The sequence below is a fragment of the Catharus ustulatus genome, chromosome 28 (genome assembly GCF_009819885.2).
Source record: "Catharus ustulatus isolate bCatUst1 chromosome 28, bCatUst1.pri.v2, whole genome shotgun sequence".
NCBI classification, from domain to species: domain Eukaryota; kingdom Metazoa; phylum Chordata; class Aves; order Passeriformes; family Turdidae; genus Catharus; species Catharus ustulatus.
The window spans coordinates 3853950-3878579 of record NC_046248.1 but is presented as its reverse complement, the minus strand read 5'-3'; the positions used below and the strand labels follow the sequence as shown (position 1 = coordinate 3878579).

The window sequence follows — 24630 nt, the reverse complement described above, 5'->3', positions numbered from 1 at the left end:
CCCCGCGCACACACAGCACACACAGCACACACACAAAGGGACTCCATCCTGCACCGACTCCTCTCTCCGAGCACCTTGTGCACCCCCAGCCAATGGAAATTTACGCCGGCCATAACCCAGAGCAGGATTTCGTCCCCAGCTTGCCACCTCCTTCCCTCCGCTCTTCTCCCCCTTCCCTCCCTCCCTTTCCTCCCTCTTTCCCCCCCCCACCCCCCCGCCCAAATAAATAATACGGATCCGCACCCTCCACCCAGCTCTGGAACCGCTCGAGGCCCGGCGGCATAAGCGGGGAGAAGCCGAAACGTAGCGGAGGGCCCGAGGTTAAAAATGCAAAATATCCGGCGGTGCCCAAGGCAGGTCCCCCCCGGCCCGGCCCCGCCGCCGCCCGGCCGGGCCAGCGGTAACAGGCACCATTACGGAGCCATCATCATCATCATCATCATCATCATTCACTCCGTCCTTTTCTCACCTCAGGAGTCTGAGCCCATTCACCAAAGTCCTTCCTCGTCCAGGAGCTCAAATATTTTCTTTTTTTTTTTTTTTCCTTTTTTTTTTTTTTTCCTCCTTCTGGATCAGCCAGTCCCGACATCATTAAACTATAGTCCTCCTCTTCCTCCTCCTTCCTTCTCCCCCTCTCTGTCTCCCCCTCTCTTTTTTTTTTTTTTTTTTTATTTCAAAAAGGGGGAGTGGGGGGGTGGCTGGGGGGTGTGGGGGGGAAGCAGACATAGCTGCATGAAGTGGCTGCCTTTTCGAAAGCACATTTAATCTTTCCTGGCTCCCCTAGGCTTCGATGAATTAGAAGGGAAAGGAGAGGAGAGGGGGAAAGAAAAAATCCAGGCAAGGGAGGCTGTTGAGGGACAGCAAGCATCAGGCTCAAATCAACGACCAGATGAAAATGTACTAGACCACACTGCCCCCTCTCTTCCTCTCGCTCTGTCTCCTTCTCTCTCACACACTCTCACTCCTGGAAAGCTTCAGTGTCTGGTTACAGACTCTTTTGGATCCTTCCCCCCCCTCCCCACCCTCGCCCTTTGCCAACTATCCTAGAGATTCCTTGCATGCCTACTTAAATCTTTAACAGAATAAGGACCCGCTCCCCCCTCCGCCAGCCCCGCACACACTCTCACACTCACACACACACACTCCACTGCCGGTCACCCTTCCCAATAATCTCTTAAGCTGCCGGCAGAAGCCTCCGGCGCATCCCCGGCGCATCCCCGGCCCCGCCGCATCCCCGCCGGGTACCAGCCCCGGGACCCTCCGGGCAGCCCCTCCGCCTCCCTCGGGGGGTGAAGGGCGAGCAGCGAGGGGAGCCGAGGGGCTGCAGCCCTTCGCCTCGCCTCGCTCCGCCTGCCTGTGGGTTTTAAAACAATAAAAGCCAGCGCTGGCTCCGCTCTCGCGGGTGCCCCCCGCTCCCCCCCGCCGCAGCCGCCCGTGGAAATCGCACGCCCCACGTCTGCAGTGAGGCAGGCAGACTGCCTGGCTCATGCCCGTGATGACTTTAGAGCTGACAACCTCCTCTCCTCGACCCCCCCTTCCCCTCCACACCCACCCCTGCGCTCAATGGCAGCGCTGCTGCCTCTCGCACCAGACTATATTTGCAATATGTGCTAATTTACCAGCTATATGCCCTTGGATTTTAAAATGAACTCATCAGTCAATGTTTCGAGTACCGATGCTCCCTCTCTCTGCCTCACACACACCCTCCACTGCAGACATGTTACTCATTCTCCAAGCATTTCCTCCCCGAATGTCCGTCAGACGCATATACACTTCATTGATCAAACCAAATCCCCTGATAACAATAAATAATAATACAGACAGTTAACATCAGCGGGGAGCGGGGCGGGGGGGGCGCGGGGGGAGAGACAAAGATGACGACTAAATCTGCATTGTGCTCGGGAGGCTGAGCCCTGCCTTTGCCAGGGATGCTCCGCACAATGCGGGGCGCAGGTAGCCCCAAAATCGAGCCCGCACCTCGTCCTGACCCCCCCGTCCGCCCAGACACGGCATGGGGCTGGCTAATACCTGCATCCAGGTGTTTCCAGGAGCAGAAGGTGGTTCTGGCTATGGAGGAGAGGAAGGACAAAATACAGCAATAAATGCAGGCAGTTTCTTTGTTAGGCTGAGCACTGCACAGACGCTCAGGAATTAAAGGTGTGGGGGCATCCAAAGACACCAGGATTTCAGAAACACCTTCTCAAATCCATTTCCTTTGTATGGAAGGCAGAAAGCACCTATGCAAGAAGGGCTCTTAAACATCCCCCTGTTCCACGTGCTGGGTTTTTCACGGGCTGCCCTGGCTTTATTTCCCATTTTTCTGGGGCTGAAGCAGGGGAAGCAGGAGGTTGGGATCGCCCCTTGGGATTTTGGCTGGTTAGGCAGCTTGTGTGGGTCTGGCACAGAGAAAGTGGCTGCAGTGTGAGTGTTCGGGAAGTTGGGGAGGGTGGGGCTATCTAGAAATCTTTGACTCACTGGGGTAACTCCCTGAGCACAGGAATCAAATTATTGCTCCAAGCAAACTGCGTTTTATGAGCAGCAGCCTCAGAATGAAATCCTGCATGCACACAGAGCTAAAAGGAACATGGAAATAAATATGCAGTCCATAATTAAATTATTGGGTGCAATGCAGAAGTCTCTGGGTGATGGAAGAGGTGGGATTATGCAGCAAAGTCAGCCTGGGAATCCACGGATACAAATTTTCTTATTTATACCGACATAATCCTGATTGGCATCAGCCTAGATAGGGGAAGAATCAAACGCTGTGTACTGAAGGATCTAATCTTTGGGAAAAGTAGTCTGGATTAGTGACTGTATCTGCCAACCATCCTTTCACTGCCTTTAGAGTCCCTCACCACCACTGCAAGATTTTGCCATCACACCGAGCATTTCACGTCCATTGTCTCCTTATCTTCCTCCCCAACCAAAAAATGTTTGATTTTCTTTTTTTTTTTCCCAAAGTTTTGTAGCAAACACATAATTTCTTTATACACTTTAGGCAAGCCTTTGGAGGATACTTATTTCAAGCAGTTAACACCTGACCCCAATTTTTGTGGGTAATTAGTGAGCTAGATATCCACACAAAGTGGGTAATTATTTAGTACCCAAGGGTACTGTACAGGAGGGTAGAGGCTGGCGGTGTTAACAAAAGCACATCCCTAATTATTGTATCCATCCTGATGTTTTAAGAATAGTTACTTCCACCTAATGATCCATGATAAATCAGTAAACTTCTGCTTCCCTTAGCATGGGATAACCAAGGGCAAAGCCCACGGAAGGCACAGCTCCAATCTGTGCAAGCTCCAGGAGAAGGGAGAGAAATCCCCTTGGAGAAGGCAGCGAGACTGGAAGTGCCTGCTCTGGGACAGCCCCACAACCATCCCCAAAAGCCTCCAGGATGGTTGGGAAGGCTGGAAAAGCCATGCAGAGAGTTTGTAGGGATGCCCCAGGCTCTGCTGGTGGCTCAGGTAACGTGGCTGTGCCGATGGATCCTTGTGTACAACAACAACCACCTCCATCGTGCTCCAACCAAGCTCAGCCTTGCACCTGGAAAATCGCTTTACAGCTGTACAAATGGGCTGGTTTGTGTTTGAGGAAGGTCAGAAATGCCAGGGAGTTGCACTAGGCAGGGAAAAAAAAAAAGTCAGATTTGAAGAGTTTCACTTATCCGTCACCGCCAATATTTACGTTGCCACAACCTCATTTCTCCTATGGAAAACGTTGCATCCTCAGGGGGATTGTCCTCAAATTAGAGAAGGAAGAAATGAGAACTATAGTGAACTAGAAACTAAATAAGATTCAGTTGTTAAACCATACAAACATCCCCAAGGCAGGTGTCAGAGAAGGGTGCCACATTGGTGACAGGAAATGGAGCAATGGCCAGAAATTAAAGTTCTTTGGAAGAGGTGGCAGAGCCCTGAGCTGCCCAGGGAGGTTTTGGGATCTCCCTGTGTGGGGCCATCCCAACCCCACCTGGATGTGTCCCTGCCCCAGGTGACCCTGCCTGGCCAGGGGGGTTCTTCTGGGTGATCTCCAGAGCTCCCTTCCCACCCCTGGGACTGAAAAAAAATAAAAATAAATTTAGTTTTAATCAGCAGCACCAGGTGATAAAGAAGTGTTTGCTGGATCCATGACCTGGAACACAAGAGCCCCCATCCCCTGACACTGCCTGGCACTCCACACTCACTTAAGGACATCCTCCAAGCCAGCTCAGAGGAAAAGCACTTTCCTCTTTTAATTGCTTTTATGAATCACCACTGACATCCAGACACTTCATTTACTGGAGTCCAGCAACCCTGTTTTGCAAACACTCCAATTCCAAAATGTTAAAGGCCTCCAGGCTGGCAAAAATAAAATAAATAATAAAAAATAGAGGTGTCATTCTGTTTGATTTGATCCCAGCTTTGCATTTAACACAACTTGCTGCTCTGGGCCAGGCACTACACAAAAAACCCACAACTGGCAGCATCACCTGGCCCTGTGACCACCAGGAATTCAAAAATTAAACAGAGAAAGTTTGAGGGGTTTCCACAACTTCTCATATTTCTCTATTGTTCTGTGGTTTGCTGGGTTTGGGGTTTTTGGGTTTTTTTTTTTTTTTGAGTGAAAAAACCACAACTGAAAGAGGCCTGAAAATTGTTCTCATGTTTAAAAAAGGGCCAAGTCTCTGCAGTCCATTTCTAAATAAATATAAATAAAATTGGTATCCCCTCCACTAATCCTCTCAGGGACATGGTTTGCAGGAAATTCTTGCAGAAATGGACTGAAAGAAAGTTTGCAGAGAGAAGCTGGAAAACAGAAAGGAAGAATGAATTTACTCATGGAGACAGGCTCAAAGCAAGGAGAGACCTTGGTAGGTGCTGTTAAAGGAAAGAGTAGAGTAAATACAAACTATTACAACTTTTTTTTTCCCCTCAGATCAATTGGAATTAGCAATTCAAAGGGGAAGAAGGGATGTTCAGCTTTAGGGACTTCAGCATCAGCTCTAAAACCTTGAGGCCTCTTTGAGACCAGTCAATAACTTCACTCTGGGCGAAGTGGACAGAGAAAATTTCAGAAATATTTTAAAAATAATGGTTACAGCTCAGCTGTAAGGATAGCATATATGAGAGCAGTTTCCAAATTATTAAAATGTCTTCAGGGGAGTAAAAAGCATTCACTAATAGAAATGAAGAATTTAAATTATGTGAGGAAAGGTAAAATTCAGAGTGGAAAGCAAAGCTGGGCAAAGTTGTCATGACTTGGATATTTCCAGAACAGTGCTCTTGACAACCAAAAACAGTTTTTCAGACCAATTCCACACCCAATCACTGATAAAATCAATATTCTGTAAAAATACAGACCCATCAGGACAACACTTACCCCATTCCTGGAGGGTTGTGAGTGCTTGGAAGAAGCTGCAGGGTCCAGATTTTTTTTGTCACCCTCATCTGCTCCCCTGGCATTCAACAGAGAGGACAGAGCATGGTTAAAAATAATTTCAGTCCCACCAAATCCTTTCCACCCAGCAACTTTCCCCTCCAAACCAACAGGTTTTGCCTCCCCCAAGCACTAAAAATTGGTGTTTGGGTTTTGCCCCTACCCTCAGTTCTGCCAACAAGTTCTCCTCGAGCTCCAACTCCTGGGTAATGGGGGAAAATGGAAATAATAAAGGTGAGAAAGCCATGAAATGATTGAAATAATAAAGGTGAGAAAGCCATGAAATGATTGAAATAATAAAGGTGAGAAAGGATCTTAGGGAAGAGGAAAATGAGGCAGTGGGAAAGGCCCTGGGACTCTGAAACCCAGGATTAGGGAAAAGGGAAGAATTCAACAAAAGGTCAGGCAGTGTCAGAGGGATTTGGAGAGAAAGGTTACAAAGACTGATTCATCCAAAATCAGAAAACCCAGAATTTGTGTTTGCCTGTGGGGAGTCACCAACCCACCTTGATCCTGACACAAAATGGATTTAACCAACCTCAGCTCAAGGTGAAACCCAAAGTTGGGTGGGTGAAGTCACACAAGGAATTGTTCCATCCCTCCTTGCCAACTCCATCTCACACAAAGCACCCAAACCCCTCAGATTTCACATGGGTTTGGGGCCAAAAAAAGTTCAAACCTCGATTAATTCAGAACATTAAAAAAGCTCCAAGAACCTCAGCCTAATTTCAGATAAATCTAACCTGGTTTGGGGATAAAACTGCTGAAGATTTGAGGTTTCACAGCAAAATCTGGCAAATTTTGAAATACATCAGTTACTGAGAGAGGGAGCTGTATGAATAGGCTGCAACAAAAAAAAGTCTGGTCAACATTTAACGTTTTTTTAAACACTAATTCAAATTCCAATAGAATTGTTGCACGAAAAGGTGGAGTCCCTCAGTCAAATCTTTTCTATTATTTTTTTTTCTGAAAAAGCCAGTACAAATAATACCTGTTGAGGCTGTTCAACTGGAGTTTAAACTGCTGAACCTAAATTCAACGTGGAGAAAGTTTAGGGATATTTTGGGAATCTGACCTGGCAGGAAAAGTGGAAAAATTAAATTAAAGATCCATGAGACTGAGAGAAGAGCTAGAATGAATTGCATTGCAGTAGGAAAGGAGTGCTAGGGTCACTGTGGAAAATAGAGATTGTAATTCCCAGACTGGAGGGCTGCAGTGCACAGATCAATTCCCATCTCCTCTGCAAATTCACTGAGGAATATTTTCAATCCTTGAGAACGTAACTATTGCACCTAAGAAAGGAGCTGGGACCCTGAGCTTTAATTAATGTCTGGGATGAGCCCTGAGAGCTCAGAGGGACCTGAGGAACCTCAGCCAGAATTCTTCAACATCCCCCAGACCTCCTGGCAGACTCCTCTCCCTTCTCACCAGCACTGCTTTCTTTTCAAGGAGAGGGTGGAATTACTTAAAAGATGAAACAAAGGAAATGTTTCAAACAAAAAAAAAAGTATCTTTCCCAAGTTTTCTGTTACTACACCTGACACAATTTAAAGAAGAAAAAAAAACCCCAAAACATATTTCTCACAAGAAAAGAATAGATGTTCCAGCCACTGCTTAAGAATGAAAGCCAAGGGTAGGACACCAAAATATTTTCTTCAGCTGGTGGTGGCTGCAAGGCATAGGGACAGGCAGAGGAATCCCAAACCAGCCAGAGAATTCCCAAACCAGCCAGAGGGATCCCAAACCAGCAGTGAGGAATCCCAAACCAGCACTGAGGATTCCCAAACCAACCAGAGGAATCCCAAACCAGCAGTGAGGATTCCCAAACCAGCAGTGTGGATTCCCAAACCAGCACTGAGGATTCCCAAACCAGCACTGAGGATTCCCAACCAGCACTGAAGGATCCCAAACCAGCACTGAAGGATCCCAAACCAGCCAGAGGATTCCCAAACCAGCACTGAGAATTCCCAAACCAGCACTGAAGGATCCCAAAGAAGCACTGAGAATTCCCAAACCAGCACTGAGGATTCCCAAACCAGCCAGAGGATTCCCAAACCAGCACTGAAGAACCCCAAACCAGCACTGAGGAATCCCAAACCAGCAGTGAGAATTCCCAAGCCAGCACTGAGAATTCCCAAACCAGCACTGAGGATTCCCAAACCAGCAGTGAGGATTCCCAAACCAGCACTGAGATTCCCAAACCATTCCCTTCCCTCCAGCTCCATGTGCTCAATGAGACTCTGAATCTCTCCATCCCTTCCTCATCCCTGCCTGCTTTATCCAGCAAACTCCTCAAAAGGGGTCTCTGCTCCCAGGGGAGACTCTGGGATGCTGAGATATTTCGGTGCTGCTGTCAAAGAAATCAAAGTTCTGGGTTCTCCAGACAGAGAATTCTGCCTGCGGTGGAACTGGGCACAGAGAGCTTCACACCCCAGCTCGTGTCCAGCCACTCCAGTGGTGCTGGGAGTGGATTAAAAAGCAGGGAGGCACGTCTGGAGAGGGATGTGACAGACAGAATGAGTGTCAGGACTTAGGCTGGGCCCAGCAGACACCGCTCAGTGTCTGTGTGCCAGAAATAGCAGCGGGAGGCAGGCGCAGCTCCCGGTGCCCCTCTGCACTTCTGCACGGCTTCACTGCAGCTCTGCTCCACCCTCAGCTCGCTGCTCCTCCTGCCCATAATGCAAAAAGACAGCCTCAACACTTCCAGGGGATGCAAGGTGGAAAAACAGGCAGAAAAATCGGAATTTCAGCTTATTTACTGTGATAACAAATCGCGTTACTTAGGGTTTTTAATGTGTTGTAATGAGGTTCTCGAGTCGATTGCATAAAAATAGTTTTGGATGCTCTGTGAAGCTAAAAAAGGTGTCAGCACACAGTCCATCAGAAACATTTCTTCCCAGTGTGATCCCTGCAATTCCAACCTGAGTGTCTCTGAACAGCTCATTCAGGATCAGTTCCTCTGCCCTTACAACTCCCCTTAGCAGGAACAAGGACCTCTATTTTATAGGCAGGGAATAGAACCAAAGAAAAATAAATGACTCATCCCAGACCCCACAGGGAGCCCCCAGCAGAACTTCTAGGCCTGCACCAAGGGCTTAATAAAGAAAAATAAATGGTTTCACTCTAAAGGTAGAGAAGAAAACAAGACAAACCCCATGAACAAGGGACACGATGGAAATGGTGTCTCCAGGAAATCCTGTGGGAAACACCAATTCCCAGAGAAACCTGGGATAATCCAGTACCAACCCCTAACTCACTGTCTGACCCATAGGGTGCTCCCTGCTCCCTGCTGCTCCATGTGGAGCCAAGTGCAGCAGCAGCTCCCAAGTGATTCCTTGATCACTTTCCTGCTTAATTGCAGTTTTAATTACTCGCATGGCAACAACAAAAAGTCAATCTGGCAACGGAAATCCATTCTTTGAACAACTTCTGCCTCTTCCCTCACACACCAGCTATTGCTCCATAAGCCATTCCTGATTAATAAGGGGCCCTCGTGGGAAAGCCACTGGGTTTCATTTCCTTCAGCTGACAGCCCCAAGTCCCTAAAAAGCAAGGGCAAAAGAACTTTTATTTTATCGTGGCAAGATGACACTCTTCTTCCCCTTGCCATTTTCCTTCAGGAAGATACATTAACACTACATTTGCTCCTCCATGTGGTGGGATTTCTTAAATAAAAACGTATGTTCTATATGGCTGGGCTTGGAAGCAGAGCTGCTTTAGCCTGTTCACCATCCACGTTTGCTTCAGACTTGGCCAGCCACCTAGAAAACCTGCCAAGACCTCTCTGGCAGCGTTTTCCTCACAGTTCCAGGAAAACATGGAATATTCACAGAATTTCAGGGCCTCCCTGCTTCGTTTGTCACCACTCTCCTTGCCCACTTACAGCTAAATCACAGGCAAATTGCTCTAATGCCCTATTAAAGATTTAAAAACGGGCTTCTCCCGAGGAGGGTATCTGAGGACAAATCTCTGCTAATATATAATGCAAAAGCCCTGTTCAGATGTGATGCAATGTGGCAGGAGGCAGGGAGGGAGCTGCTTTGCAGCCCTGCAACTTCCCAAGGGAGTTCTGTCCTGTTTGGGCTTTTCCACCTCCCTCCTTTACCCAGGAAAAGGAGAGGTTGGTTTGTGCTTGCTGTAATTCCACAAATGGCTTCAGACTGACAGAGATGGGTTAGATGGGGTTTTGGGAATAAATTCCTCCCTGTGAGGAGCTGGAATGGATTTCCCAGAGAAGCTGGGGCTGCCCCTGGATCCCTGGAAGTGTCCAAGGCCAGGCTGGATGGGGCTTGGAGCAGCCCAGGATAGTGGAAGGGGGTGGAATGAAATGATTTTTAATGTCCCTTCCAACCCAAGGCATGCTGGGATCCTGAACCCATCAAGATCTCAGAGTAAGAACCAAAAAAAATTTAAAAAAATAAAAACTACGAATTAAGAGCAGAGCTGATCCCTCCTAGGGCTGAAGGCAATGCTTTAAAGACAGGCTGAGTGTCACTGCCACAGCCTGACTGTGACTTGGGGACACTGAGGTGACCCAATGCCATCAGTTCCAAAATTCAGAGCAGAATCCACGGGAATGGCACCTGGAAACTTTTCCTTTGCAATTTCAGCCAGGAGCCAGCTCCTTTTAAAGAGGAAAATCCTGAGTGAACCAACTCACTCCTGAGCAAGAACAAACAGTGGCCCACAGAAAAAGGCTTTAAATAATTTGGAGAGGTTTTGTTCTTACAGAGAATAAAACCTCCCTGTGATTTCAGATGTCAAGGAGACTTTTCTTGGTTCCCAGCACTAATTTATGGATTAAACATTTAACCCTTGACTTGAGAATGGATTGAGAATTCCTTGTTGCTGAGAGCTGAGTAATAAACTAAATATTAAAAAATATATAATATTATAAAAATTGTATTCATAATTTTATACATTGCAACCAATATTTTTTTATTATTGTGTTATCTATTATTAATACAAAAATAAATATGATATTTCTGAGCAGTGACTCCAATCTGGAGCCTCCCCCCAGCCCTGATTCAGCAGCCTCACTACATCTTTATTAACATGGAATGCACTGGACACTGATTGTATTTTTCCATTAACACCTCCCCTGGTTAACTCCTCATTCAATAATTATCCTCACATCCAAATGAAGGCGAGCACGTGAGTGAACCATCTCAGGGCTCTTGGAAAATCAGCTCCTTTCCCACTTCAGAAGGGAGAGGCACTCCAAATTCAGCTGTGGATCTGCAGCAGAGAGCAGTGGAACCTTCCCTTCTTCCCTTCAAATTTCCTTCCTGCTTTCCCTTCTTCTCTTCCAATCTCCTTCCTGTTTTTCCTTCTTCCAATTTCCCTCCTGTTTTCCCTTCTTCCCTTCCAATTTCTTTCCCTTCTTCCAATTTCCTCCCTGCCTTCCCTTCTTCAATTTCTTTCCTGTTTTCCCTTTTTCCCTTCCAATCTCCTTCTTGTTTTTCCTTCTTCCAATTTTCTTTCCTGCTTTCCCCTATTCCTTTCCAATTTCCTTCCTGTTTTCCCTTCTTCCCTTCCAATTTCCCTCCTGTTTTTCCTTCTTCCAATTTCCTTGTTTTCCCTTCTTCAATCTCCCTGCTGCTTTCCCTTCTTCCCTTCCAACTTCTTTCCCTTTTCCCAATTTTCTCTCTGCTTTCTCTTCTTCAATTTATTTCCTGCTTTTCCTTCTTCCAACTTCCCTCCTGTTTTCCCTTCTCTTGCTCTTTCCTTTTCCAAATCCCACCCTCCCCATCCCCTTGCAAAGCCCAGGGCAGCCCCCTGGGACCCAGGGCTGCTGTTTGTTGTCAGAGGGGATGAGAGGCCACTTCAAACACAACAAAACAAACTTCTCACTAAAGCCACATCAGTGCCATTAATCCTGGAATGGGTTTGACCTGCTCTTTGCAGCAATTCCTTAAATCTCACTTAAGCTGAGCAGCACAAAGGGGCTGCCTGCACTCTCCAGGGACTGGGGTGACCCCAAATCTCAGCCTGAGCTTGGATGGGCTCCCCCTGAAATGAGGGTGGGACAGCACAGCCAGCTCTGCCCCTCACTGCTTCTGTGATTTCTGGCAATGCCAGGCTTACAGGAAATTCATTTCTTGAGGAGGAAAAAGCCCCAGCCCGTGTTCAGGTGCAGATCTGACTGATGTGGATTTTGTGCCAGCATCCAGTGATGCTCTGCCCTGGATTCCCTCCCTTCTCTGCTCCCATTTGCACTGGAATTACTCAGTGTCACACATGTGGATAATTGCCATGAACACTGCAGCACTGCAGTGCTGTCAGAAGGGCAAATTTCCATCCCCCTTCCCTTCTATTTGCCACTGGGAAATTCTGTGCTCAGCCCTTTGGAGGAGCCATCCATGGGCTGGCCTAGCTCCAAACTCCCCAAACCTTTTCCCCCAACACAGACCAGAATTAGCAGCTTTGGACAGCCCAAATCTGCCCTTATCAGGATTTTCCCTGCTCTTGTGCTGCTGCTTTTCATCCCAAACCTTATAGAGTCTAAGCCCAGTTCCAAATTATTACAATGAACGCCCATAATTCTGTGTATGGTTATTAAAAACATAAGTAACTAGTCTGTTCTAGACTTGCAAAGTTCCTATTAACTTCTAAAAGCATTTAGGTTCCTTTTTTGTTGTTTTTTTGTTTTTTTTTTAATTAAATACTGGTGGAAAAATATTTGCTTTATAAAACAGCCTCAATTTGTCACTATTTAATCACTGTACATCTCCTTGCACTCACTTTGTGAAGCTGAGAGATTCCCAGTCTCCCTCCTCATCCTTTCTTTTCCTCAGAGCATCCATTTGGTTTTCTCCTTTCTCGTTTCAGATTTATCTCTGCTTTTTGCTGGCACCTTTTTTGTCCTCTCAGATTTGGTGGAACAGCTCCAGTGTCTTTAGACTCCAAAATTTCCCTTTAGTGTCGAGCAAGGGTTCATGCACTCCCATTTTATAAGAGGAACAAGGTCTAAAATGTTCATAAAAACTAAAATTCATGGCTTGAATTATAAATCTACTGGATATAAGAAAAAAAACAAGCAGAAAAGTCTGGTTGTCCATCAAGAATTCAACAATTTTTAAAAAGGGTCTGGAGTGGAGGTGATGGGAAGGAGGAGCCACTGCTTATGAGACAGAAGGAAGAATTTCAATTTCTTTCCATGTCTGCCCCAGAAACCTGATTCTTGAACTTATTTCACCAGGAAACAGGGCCATGACATTGCACAAAGAGGCCAATTTCACCCCATAGCATGGACAGACTATCTGCTTGGGGAGAATACATTTTATATTTTGAATGTACAAATCTAAATATATGCAAGTGGGACTGCCTGGAGCAGCAGCAGAGCCAGGGCAAGCAGTTTTTATTCTTATTTAAAGAGCAAGTTGAAATAAAGGTGGGGAGTGTATTCCCAAATATTTTGGGTTTTCTTCTGCTATGAGAGATTTCCAGACATGAGATTTAATTTCTGCTTTTATTGCTGAAACCCTGCTAGTCCAACAGCACCATTAGGAGTTTGTCCCTGAGTGGACACAGAATTTATCCCAAAAACTCACTCTGGAAATGCTGAACTTGCTTCCACACCTAAATCCCCAAGCTGTGAGGAAGGAAAAGTGGAAATGAGAAGGAAAGAGTTGGTTGAAAGAGACAGATGTACATTCCCATCTCAGACTGTTCCAAATCCTCAGCTGCCCCACACCTCTCACTGAGAATTGCAATCGAGGTCCTCATCTCATTGTGTCCCTTACAGGTTAAAATTTTATATTTTTAAACTCCAACACACGTACACAGAGAGGGAAATTCCCTCTGCTGGCATTCCCAAAGGTGTGAGGAGCAGAATTTCTGGGCTCTGAGGCTGGGGCATGAAATTCTCTCATTTTTTAACTTATTTTTAACTGTCTGATCAGCTTTCAGGTAGGAGCATGTCAGGATCCAGATTAATTCATGCAGAACCCCATCATCATCATCATCATCATCATCATTTCACTCCCAAGGTTGCTGTGCTTGGAATTCCAGTTATGACAGGAATTCTGCACATATTACACAGATTTAGAAATGGCATCAATAGAACACTTAGGGCCTTATTCATCAAACAATGAGTCATTCTGGCATTCCACTCCATCTCATCCCAGTCCTTACAGAACTTCTGTGCACAATTTTGACTCTGCTTAATGCATCTGATTGAGGAGGGTGGCAGCAGAGTTTCAGCTGGGTGTGGAAATAGATGGAACTCGCTGGTTAAAAACAAAAAAAAAACAAAAAAAAGGAAAAAATCCCTCTAACAATGAAAGTTTCATCTTCCACAAGCATCAGAGCCATGTGAGAACACAGAAGCAAAAGAGAATCTGCCATGACACCACTGTGAGGATTTTCTTGCTGCCCAGCAAGCCAGAAGAATAAAATATTTCAGAATGCACCACTTGAGCAGCAATTCTGGGCAGATCATTTCAGTGGTGCTCTACAAGAGGCTTAAAAGCTTCCCTTAATATGCACTTTACAACTGTGGCAAACTAATGATGGTGCAAGACCACAAAATATTTCCCAAATCATTTCCCTAATGACCTAAAGCATTCAGATGGGCTGCTTGCATTTTCTGTGTGTGATTTAAATGAGGATTGAGTTGAAAATTAAAGATTAAGAGTCACCTGTGTCTCAGGAATGCACCTGCATTACCAACAGTGCAGAATGCCTACACAGCAAATGCAGGGTGATTTTTGGGTCAGTACTAAATTAATCTAGGCAGAGCACATCCAAATATGGGTTTTTTACCATGCTCTAGCAGCTGAAATACAAAATTTTTAGGGATCCACTGGTTCCCAGCCTGTGGGAGCTGGAACTGTGGTCATTCAATCCAGGTAAACTGGGATATGCTGCAAAATATTCAGAATTTTTAAACTGAGAGATCTCACAAATTATTATTTTACCTCCTCTTTGTCCTTTCAACTTCCTTCCTGACTGCTGGATGCATGGCTGGGATTTCTGGGTGTGTGGCTGGGATTTCAGGATGCATGGGTTGGGATTTCTGCAATTCCTGCAAAGCTGGAGCACAGCACCCCTGGAAGTCACTGCTCTTCTCTCAGCTCTGACTGGGATCAGAAAAGAGTCTCAGGAGTTGTTGGGAAGGAGGAAGGCACAGACACAAAACTGTACACGAGGAAAGGAGCTGTGCTTTCATTGGGAACCATCCCCAGACCTCACAATCTCTTTGGATGTTTGCAGTTCCCTTCATTACACGTGTAAGCATCAGTGCCTATTTTTGGTCTTTATCCCTAAAAAATCCCAGGAAATTTGGAATCTCCCTCCCTCCCCAACCCTCCCTGTGGCTCAGTGCCCTCCCCATGGTGGTGCAGGAGGAGAACAGGGATGTGAGAGCAGTGTGCCATCTCCTATCCATGAATTCCCACCCTTGATTTCTGCTCCTCCCCTGCACCTTCAGGGACCCAACACGAGGTGTTTTACAAAATTTACATTTCCCCATGGCAGCACAAACACTTCTCTGGCAGGTGGATAGTTCACATTCCAGTGGAAAACAGTTGCTATCTCCCTGGCTATCCAGAGGCTGAACTGAATAAAAATTGGGACTGGAACCCAAGGAACACAGGACACTTTTGTGCCTTCCCTGCTCAAGCTGAGCAAAACAAACCCAGCAATTAAAGGCAGGGTGAGCCACCTTCCTTTCTGCTTCCTCCTCTCCTCATTTGCAGCTCCTGAGTTGTTCCTCTCCTCGTTGCAAAAGGTCCAGAACTGTAACAGTGCCACGTTCTCCTGGAAATCCACTTAAATGGCACATGATGGAAGCCATATGATGGGAGCTTAATTACACAGGGGGCATATGGAAGGCATATGACATAAGGACATATGGAAGGCATATGATGGAAGGGCATCCGAGGACATATGATGGGAGTCTAATTAATTGACAATACATTCCTCTCATCAGGGGGAGAGCTGGAATGCTGTTTTGTTCAGAGGGAAAATATGCACATTGAATTATGCTCACCACTGACCATTCTCCTTTTTAATGACGGCTCCTCGGGTTTTGGAGCGGGGTGGATCTTTTCATTTACATCTCATAGAATTAATATAAAGTTGTGTGTGACAGGATTGTTCTAAATAATCGTTAGTTTTTGAACCTCCTGATGTTTTGAGGGTGCAGAGAAAATCTGAAATGTTACCACCAAAAAAAAAAAAAAAAAAAGAGCCTGTTCTTACTTGAGTTTATTAAGCTGCTCCTAGAGAAGTCCTAAATAGGTTAAAAATCTACCAAAAAAATAAAAATAAAAAAAGCCTGTTCTTACTTGAGATTATTCATAAAGCTGCTCCTAGAGAAGTCCTAAATAGGTTAAAAATCTATCAAAAAAAAAAAAGAAAAAACACCCTGTTGTTACTTGAGATTATTCATGAAGCTGCTCCTAGAAAAGTCCCAAATAGGTTAAAAAACCACAAAAAAAAAAATAGAGAGAGAAGAACATGTTCTTATTTGGGATTATTCACAAAGCTGCTCCTAAAGAAGTCCCAAACAGGTTAAAAAACCCAACCCTCATGGAAAAAAAAATCCACTCTGCATTGGATGGGAATCAATGCAGCTGAAAATTTGCACTTCCATCTGCAAAAAGATTTATGGGGGGGAAATAAGGTAGTGCCTAGAACGTGCCAAGAAGATTCCTCATTTTGGAACTACCTGCATGTGTTTGGGGCATGTGCCTTCCTGAAACAGAAGCAGCCTTGTGTTATCCCAGATCCTGCCCTCATCCTGAGGAGCTGCACAGCTCCAAACCATGGCACTGCTACCTGGAGCCTCTTTGAAAGCAAAAAGGGATAAAATCCCATTAATCCACTCTTGGAACAGCTCAAAAGTGAGCCCTGAGCAACGCTCACAGTTTCTCTTTGCATTCAGCAAACGGGGATTTGCAGATATTCCAGTTTTTAAGAGCCATTTTACCAGGAAAAACACAATTTCTGGGTTATTTAGACACCTTGAAACATCATTATCATGTTCACACTTTCAGATCGACCCAATGAAATGAACCCAGTGCCTGCTCTTTATTTTTATTCACTAACTGAACAAGTTTAGGAAGGGACAGAGCCTCTTATTTCTGGGAACTCAGCAAACCTTGCCAGAATTACTCATAGAGAGAGTGAAAAGATCTAAGTTCAGGTCCTGGGCCCTGACCAAGGGTTGTGGCCACCACCTTCACCCAGGCCCCCAGAGGACCTGAACCCTGAGTGCTGCCAACATCCAAATGTTCACTTTTCTGTTCCAACTTTACGAGAGTTTCAAGGGTTTTTCAGGTCTCCAATATTCAGGCAAATAAAACCATGGATTTCAGGAGCAGCTGGGTGATTTGGATGTTCCCAATTCCCTTCAATTCAGATTTGTAAAGCACATCAGAAATTTGGTTTTTTTTTGGTCCCAAGGGTTCTCCACAACATTTGGGGTGTTCCCATCTCCCTACAATTCACATCTGTAAAACACATCAGAAATTTGGGTTTTTTTGGTCCCACAGCTTCTCCACAACATTTGGGGTGTTCCCAATTCCCTGAAATTCAGACTTGTAAAACACATCAGAAATTTGGGGGTTTTTTTTGGTCCCAAGGGTTCTCCACAACATTTGGGGTGTTCCCAATTCTCTGCAATTCAGACCTGTAAAACACATCAGAAATTTGGGTTTTTTTGGGGTGTTCCTCTGCTCCTTCACCCCAACTGCCGGGAGGGAGAAGCAAACCAGCTCTGCTGGATGCATCAACCTTTGAAACACCCAAAAACCCCCTAAAACTCCCCATTTTAGCTGAGATATTCCCAAACTGTATATTCCCAAGCTGGTACTTTCACCAAAACCCTGCAAGGCTTTACCTGGAATCATCAGCCTGGCTTAACTCCCAGTGTAGAATTAACTGAGCCAGTCAAAGACTAATGGGAAGGGGAAAAAAAAAACCAGGATATTTTTACCTTTGGAGACTTGTGCTTGCTGACCACGAAGGCAAGAACACTGAGAGGTTGCCATGGTGCTTTTGGGGAATGTTAACACCGTGCTTGCTGCTCGGGGGCTAATGAAGGAAGACAAACATCACTGGATTTGCTAAAAACTCAATCCCACAGCATCAACAAATAGCAAGTAACACTTATAAAATGAATGCTTTGATAATTCTAGATGGAAATAAGGTTTTTTTTCCAGCTTGTCTTACCTGTTTTTTCCTGTTCCATGTGTCCAGAGCACAGTGCTGAGGGTTTTTGGTCGCTGCTCACGCCGGTGTGTGCAAGACCCAAGGAAAGCTAGGAGGTTGTACAGTTATCTCCCTTGGTGTAATTCTAAACTATACAACCTACTACCTCAACCTGGATGCATGCAGTCAAAAATTCATAATCTCAGGGGCTTCTAGTTACCAAAAAAATAATAAAAAAAAAAGCCTCCAAATCCTCAGTGGTTTAATTTAGAGGGAATAAACTGCTGGGGGAAAGACACCAGCCCCAGATTCAGCTTCCCACGATGGAAATGTGGTAAGACACAAGTCAGGGTTATTCCTGCTGGATTTGGACAAGATCATGGAGGTTTTCACACAATTTTTTCCCTGGCCAAAATAAAGGTGTTCTCCTTCCACAGCAGATTCAGAACATACACAGACTTTTAATTTTTTTTTAAGCATTTAAATTTGTCCTGACCCATCTTTTCCTTTCTGAACACACCACACTGACCTCGACCACGTGCCTTGGCTCCTGGATGTTTGAAAGATGTGCAGGAATGGGGTTGGGAGAGAAGGGGTTGAAATCCTGAGGTGAATTTGACCCTTGCACCAAAGTGTTCAAATGAACCACCCTGGAAAAGCAGCCAGAGCCTCCCTCAGCAGCCAGCCACGCTCCCTCCACAAGAAACACAATTTTAACTCAATTTTAACTCCATTTCAACTTGCATTAATCCCCAGCCAAACAAGTAGGATGTTATCCTTGTGACTCACTGCAGCACCCACCAAGGTAGCACTTAGAGCAGCAGGCTGCTTGTTTATTATTATTATTATTATTATTATTATTATTATTATTATTATTATTATTATCTCCAAATGTGCTGGTGGGGCTGGGGTGCTGCCCCTCAGGTGAATCCAGCCCTGGAAGGGGATTCCAAGGGAACCAAAGCTCAGGAATGAGTGCTGAGCTCTGTTCAGTGTTCTCAGGATAAAGCAGAAGTGCTGCTGGTGGAAAAGGCTCTGCCCATCTTTACACCCCAAGCCTGGCAGGAAATAAAGAATTCAGAATTCAGCCTGCAGCAGCAGGAGAATACCTGAGAAGAAATGCAAAATAATCTTTCTGCAATGTCTGAGTGCCCATGGTGTTGAAGGAATCCCAATTTCAAATGATTCCATATTGTGTAAAGTTTACTTGGAGAAAAGAGGGGAAATGCAGAACATTTTAGTGACCAGCAGAGCAGTCACTGTTCACTGTCTGATCAGTTAGAGCAGGGACCAAAGCACAGCTCTGGATAAGGAAACCACAGATTTCTGCTCCTGTGCTCCCACCAGGAGCTCTGTCCTTGTCTAAAAACATCCTGGGCCCCACTCCTCGATGCACCATCATCATTTCCATGCTCTGAGCAGCTTTTCTCCAACATGAAATCCAATTATTTAACTCCAGTACTTTTGTGGGAGGGAGTGAACCTGAGTGAGGCTGATGGAAAATCCCAAATCCTCCCCAATCTCTGGGTGACAGAGGAGACAAATTCCCTCTCAGACTTCCAAAAACAACCTGTTCCACATTTTGCAGCTACAAACAAAACCATTTCAGTGTCACACAGGTAAACCACTCGTTTTCTACAACTTAATCCTGCAAGTATTTTTGTGCATCTCAATCTTGTAATACCATAATTGAAATTGTATAAATTATTATATATAATGATATATAAAAATATAATATATATTATATAAATAATCAGTTTATAAACTGATTATTGATCAGTTTAATGAGAAGGTGCTATTAACACTGAGATTGACACCTCTTGCAAACCAGGTATTTACAAACAGAGCTGAGGAAAAATACAAAAACTCTCCAATAATTTTCTCTAAAATGGAAGGCAGAGAGAGGTAGAGGGTTTTGTTTCATTTGTATACTCAATTCAGCAAAGGAATTTTCATGGATAAATTATAATAATGAATTCCTTACTTTAGATGTAGGCCAAAATAATAAATTTTTCTCAGGTTGGCCAATGCTAACAACTCCCTACCTCTCCTTGCTGCTCTTCCATATCCACAAAGAGACTCCAAGAACTTTCTAAACACCAGAAAAAAAAATTTCTGTCTCAGCCTTTGACACCTAACTCACCCTCTGGGGTCAACTTTGAGACATCTCCTCATCCTGCTGCATAAATTACCCTGAAATTTCCCCCATTTATGGCTTCATCACCCACTACAGGTGTGTGGGAACCCAAAACATCCCTCTGGGTGCCCTGGATGGTTCCAGACCCTGGCAGGGGGCTAAGAACCCCTGTGCCTTTGATTTTAACCCCTGGGAAAAATTACCACCCTTACATGAAGAATTACAAGTCACAAAAAATAAGTAGAGTGTTAGTTAGATTATTACAAGGTGAAAAAGTAGGTTTTTAAGATTGTTTATAATAAGGATCTGGGGTCAAGCTGGAGGAATCTGGGCGTGTTCTGTCCTTCTTTCTCCTTCTTCCTGCATCCATCTTTTGGGTGATGTTGGCACTTTTAGATTGGTTTAGAGCAGAACCAGACTGTACAATATAGGTGATAGGTATTGGAAGATAATTGTAAATAATGTTGATGTAGTTTATAGTATAAAAAGATAATGCCAGCCCAGGGTGGGCAGTGTGCCTGGGGCTGAGCTGCTGAACGGACCTGGGCTGGGCAGGGAAAGAACTTTGAGATGAGATAAAATAAACACCTCTGGGAACTACAGAAAAGTCTCCTGACTCTTTCTCCAGTGCTGGGCTGGAGCACAGAGACTCTAAAACAACACAGGTGGGCTCAGGTTCAACAGGGACACCACTGAGCACTGAGGTGTTCTGCTCCCTCAGAGCTTGGACAGCTGGGAGTGCATTTGCAAAATCAGAAGAGCTGTCATTTCCAGCAGGAAAAGGGCATTGGAGTGGCGCTGTCACTTAGAATATCTGCTGGAACAAGGACAGGAAGAGCAGAGTTTGGGAACTGAGCTAAAACTGAACCAGGAGCAGCCCCATGGCCATCCCTGGTGTCCCCTCTCCTGGGAGCACTGGGGACAATTCCCCGTGGTGGCACCGAGCTGCCTGTTTGTTTTCTGGTGATTCCTGTCAATTATGTCTTTACCCAATTAGCACAATCACACCTAATTATGCAATTAGGGCGAATCTCTCCTCTAATGGCCACGTTCAGTTGCGATACCTTATCGATGGCAGAAGTTCTCCTTGAACTCTGTGTTCCCAAACCAGCTCCTGGGGCCCCAGTGCCTTTTGTCTGGGACCCCTTTTAGGCCCCTTGCTGTTTGCAGAATCCCAGAAATGATTTCACACTGCTGGGGACAAAAGGGAATCTCTGGCCCAGCCCAGCTTTATTTTAAAGCTGCAGTGTAATTAAAAAATTGTGTCTTTGCTCTGTGATTCCTGAAGGAAACGTGACTCCAGCTGCTGTCCCACCACAGAAATGCTGGGATTCACATCCAGTGAATAAGATCTATTTTCAAAAAGAGAGAGAATGCCACTGGAACAGCTCTTCTTTCCAGTTCCCACCTGCCCCCAACCTCAGACACACCAGCTCTGAATTTAGTCTGGACTGGGAAGTCTCTGATTTATTGCCTGTTCCCTCCACAGGCTTCAGGTGAGAGGAAAATTCACAAACCTGCTGCCCCTACCCACATTTCCTATTGAATTTCCCCAAGGGTGAGGTGAGAATCCCAACCCAGAGCTGATTTTTGGGAATATCCCACAGAAAAGCAGGGGTGCAGAGGGCAGAATATTCCCAAATAATGCCACAAAACATGAATCCCCTGCACTAAATCACATTATATGCACATTTATATGCATTTACAGACCTACTGACTTTGACCAGGGTTCCAGCAATGGACACTCAGTACAGATGGCCAAAGAAGCTGAATTTTGTCTCATTATAATCAGGAAAACCATGGGCTGAGGTTTGGCTCTGAATCTTTTGGGCTGTGAATGATGCAGAAGAAGGAGGAACCCACCTTCCCTCTCAGATCCCAGGCAGGGTTTGCCAAGGAGGGGGTGGGAAAGCAGAAAATGCATTTCCTTAAGTCATTGAGCAAAAAATAAATACAAAAACCCACAAATGCCATCGTTCCAGTTGAAGGGCTGAAATCCCATTTGCCAAATTTCAGCCTGGAGTGATTATTTTTTTTAATTTTTTTTTTTTAGAAACCTCAGACAGGAGGGAGTTTGACACTGGAAATGCTGACATGATTCCTGCTGGTCACCTCATTCCTTCAGCTTGATTTGGTGAAACTTTATTAAAATAATAAACTTTATTTATTATTATTCAAAGGTTTAGAGCTCCTAGAATTCTGGCAAACTCACTAAAAAGGGCTGAAAGACCACGAGGGACCAAGTAGGGACAGAAGCCTCATCTGGGCTCAGCTGAAATCCAGGGAAAGTAAATATTGTAAATATTTTGAAAGCTTTCCAAAATTTTCCAGCTCATGACAAAAACTGTGCCTCAACTTTCAGAGCCAGGCTTGCAGCAATCTGAAGGTTTGCTCAATATTCCATTTCAACCTCTGGGCCTTTCCAGGGGAAAGGTGGCCAGGCTCTCACTCCTGAACCAAATGTGGCTTTTGAGAGGAGCTGCAGCATCAGCTCTGGGCGAGACAATAAAATTCAAACAATTTAAAATTAAACACCCCATGCTGGACCTAAGGGTGGCTCAAGTAGGAAGTGCTGATGACTCTAAATGACCCCAAATTTTTTTTTTAATTATTTTTTGGGTTATCCCAGGCCTGCTTTGTGACTGAAACCCTGCACAGCATGAGCTGGACCTGGACCTGCATGCTGAAAAATAAAGAACTGACAGGAAGCTGAACCAAAACCTGGTGGATTGCTGGGGCTGGATTTCACCATGAACCTGCAAAAACACAACCAGAGCCCCCCCAGCCCAGCTGGAGCAATTCCAGCTCAGGGAATGCCACTCCTGAAGCACAGAGCATTCCTGGCTCAAGGGCAGGTGTCCTCCCCTAAAAATCCCCTTCTTATTTTCCCCTTATTTCCTCCCTTCCTGATTAGAAGCAAATAAACAAAAAGAGAGGGAGGAGGGGGAAAAAAAAAAAATCAGATTACTGAAATAACCAGAATACTGAAATTTATCTGCCTTTTAAGAGTTTAACCAGATTTGATTATCTGAATAAGAGTATTTGGATCCGGTTCAAATTCCAGGGTACACAATTCCATTCTGCTTATCACGAATCCCATTTGCCACTGCATATGGTTATTCTAATTACCCAAGTGCTATTGTGTGCTCCTCTGCTGACAAGGGCTCACTGTGCTCCTCACCAGGCTGGGAAAGGAGGGAACACACAAATAAATTCCTTTTCCATCCCTCAGTGGGGACCAGGAGACCTCACAGGTGATCTGAGGCAGCAACAGGAGTGAGACATGACCATGATGGTTTGAAGGAGATAAAGATGATTTACCAAATATTAAAATTAAAAAAAGAGAGAGATTTGGGAAAGCTTTGCTTCCTCAGAGAAGAATTTCTGCTGCTTTCAACTCTATCAAAGGAAACAAGCACAGCAGAACCTCCCCAGGTTTTTTTTTTTTTTTTTTCTTTTTGCCTCTAAAGCAGCCACTCTGCCCATTTCCAGAGAAACGAGCTGTATTCATTAAGGGACTGATTTTTGGAGAGGATATTGGGGCATTTTGGGGTAATTCCTGTGTCCAGGTGCTCTGGTTTGATTCCAGCAGTGCCTCCCATGGGGTGCAGGGCTCTGAGCCCCAGCAGCTCCCTGTGCACCAGGGACAGGTGAAGGGAGCTCTGGATCAAAGCTGCTGCACAAATGCAAGCTCCTCATCCACAATGGGAAGGGAAAATAATAATAATATTAAAAAAAAACCTTGTAAGAAAAGCTCAGGTAGGAGCTGCACAGACTCCAATTATTCTCCTCCATCCTAAAATAAAACACATTTCCAGGTTCTTCCCATCATTTTGTCACGTTCCAGTTTCACTCAAGAACTTAATGAAGGGCAGTGGAACACAAGCAGCAGCAAAGAAATACAAATTCAGGCTGGGAACACAATGCAGTGCTTTCCAAAAGGCTGGAAAACAAAGGGGCAGGGGCAGAATATGGGAGGCTGCAGCTAAAAAAGAGCAGGGGGGCAGTTTAAAAAGAGACAAGCTGAAATGCATTTTAAAACTCAGTAAGAAGAGGTTTTGTTGGATAAGCTGAGCTGCCAGAGGAGCTTTCCTTGGCACCCTCCCTGCACGAGTCAAGAGCCTCCAAGAGGCTTCCTTGGACCTGTCCCACAAAGCTGAGGCCACAGAATCCCCAAACTCACCCCAAAAATCCATTCAGCAGACAGAAATAACTCCCTGCTCCTCCTCCCACAGACCTGCAGCTCACCCCACTTCTGCTGCCACTGCTCTGAAGTTTCTTTTCTAAGCACCCAGCTGTGTTTAGCCCAAGCCTCTCACCAAAAGGAGGGGAAAAAAAATCAGATATTGATTAGCAGAGAGAAATTGCACTGAAATATTTCACAGAGAAGAAGAAAAAGAAATAAATCTGTTTCTTCTTTCATTTTTTATGATTCAAGTATTGGTTTCCTAATAAAAAAAAATACCGAACCAAATGGTGGTGGCTCATTTTGGGATATATCTGACCCAATTCCCCTGCCAGGACTCTCCAAGCAATGTCACCTGAGGTGCCAGAACATCCATGACAAATTCCAGGCTTTTCTCAGCCCACCCTACCCCAAATGGCTTCACAGAGGAGAGCCCACCCTACAGAAATGTGGATTTTATTGGGTTTTCCCAGCTCCTTCCTCCTTGGAGCTCCGACTGAACGAGCCCAAGCTTCCCTTGGGAATCCAGCACCATGAACATTCACAGCATTTAAAAAATCAACCCCAAACCAGCACAGATTATTCACAGATCTTCTGGGAAAAGCAATTTTTACTGTCCCAACCTCCTCCTGCTCATCCCATCATGGATGGAACAACGTCCACCCTCCAAATCCCAGAGGGGAGCTTGGCTCCAGGTCCCTGTTCTGGGCAAAATCCCACCACAGAACAG

The 24630-nt window shown here is 45.1% G+C and overlaps 1 long non-coding RNA gene across 2 annotated transcripts in view; it reads right to left on the bottom strand.

Annotated features, from left to right (window-relative positions):
• Window positions 1-24630, bottom strand: part of LOC117008074 — a 45397-nt gene that overhangs the window by 7915 nt on the left and 12852 nt on the right. For both annotated transcript variants that reach the window (XR_004420250.1, XR_004420251.1), the window contains 3 exons: window positions 17363-17460; window positions 14340-14501; window positions 470-5437 (listed from right to left, as the gene is read on the bottom strand). This is a non-coding gene — a long non-coding RNA (uncharacterized LOC117008074). The remainder of the gene's footprint in view (window positions 1-469; window positions 5438-14339; window positions 14502-17362; window positions 17461-24630) is intronic.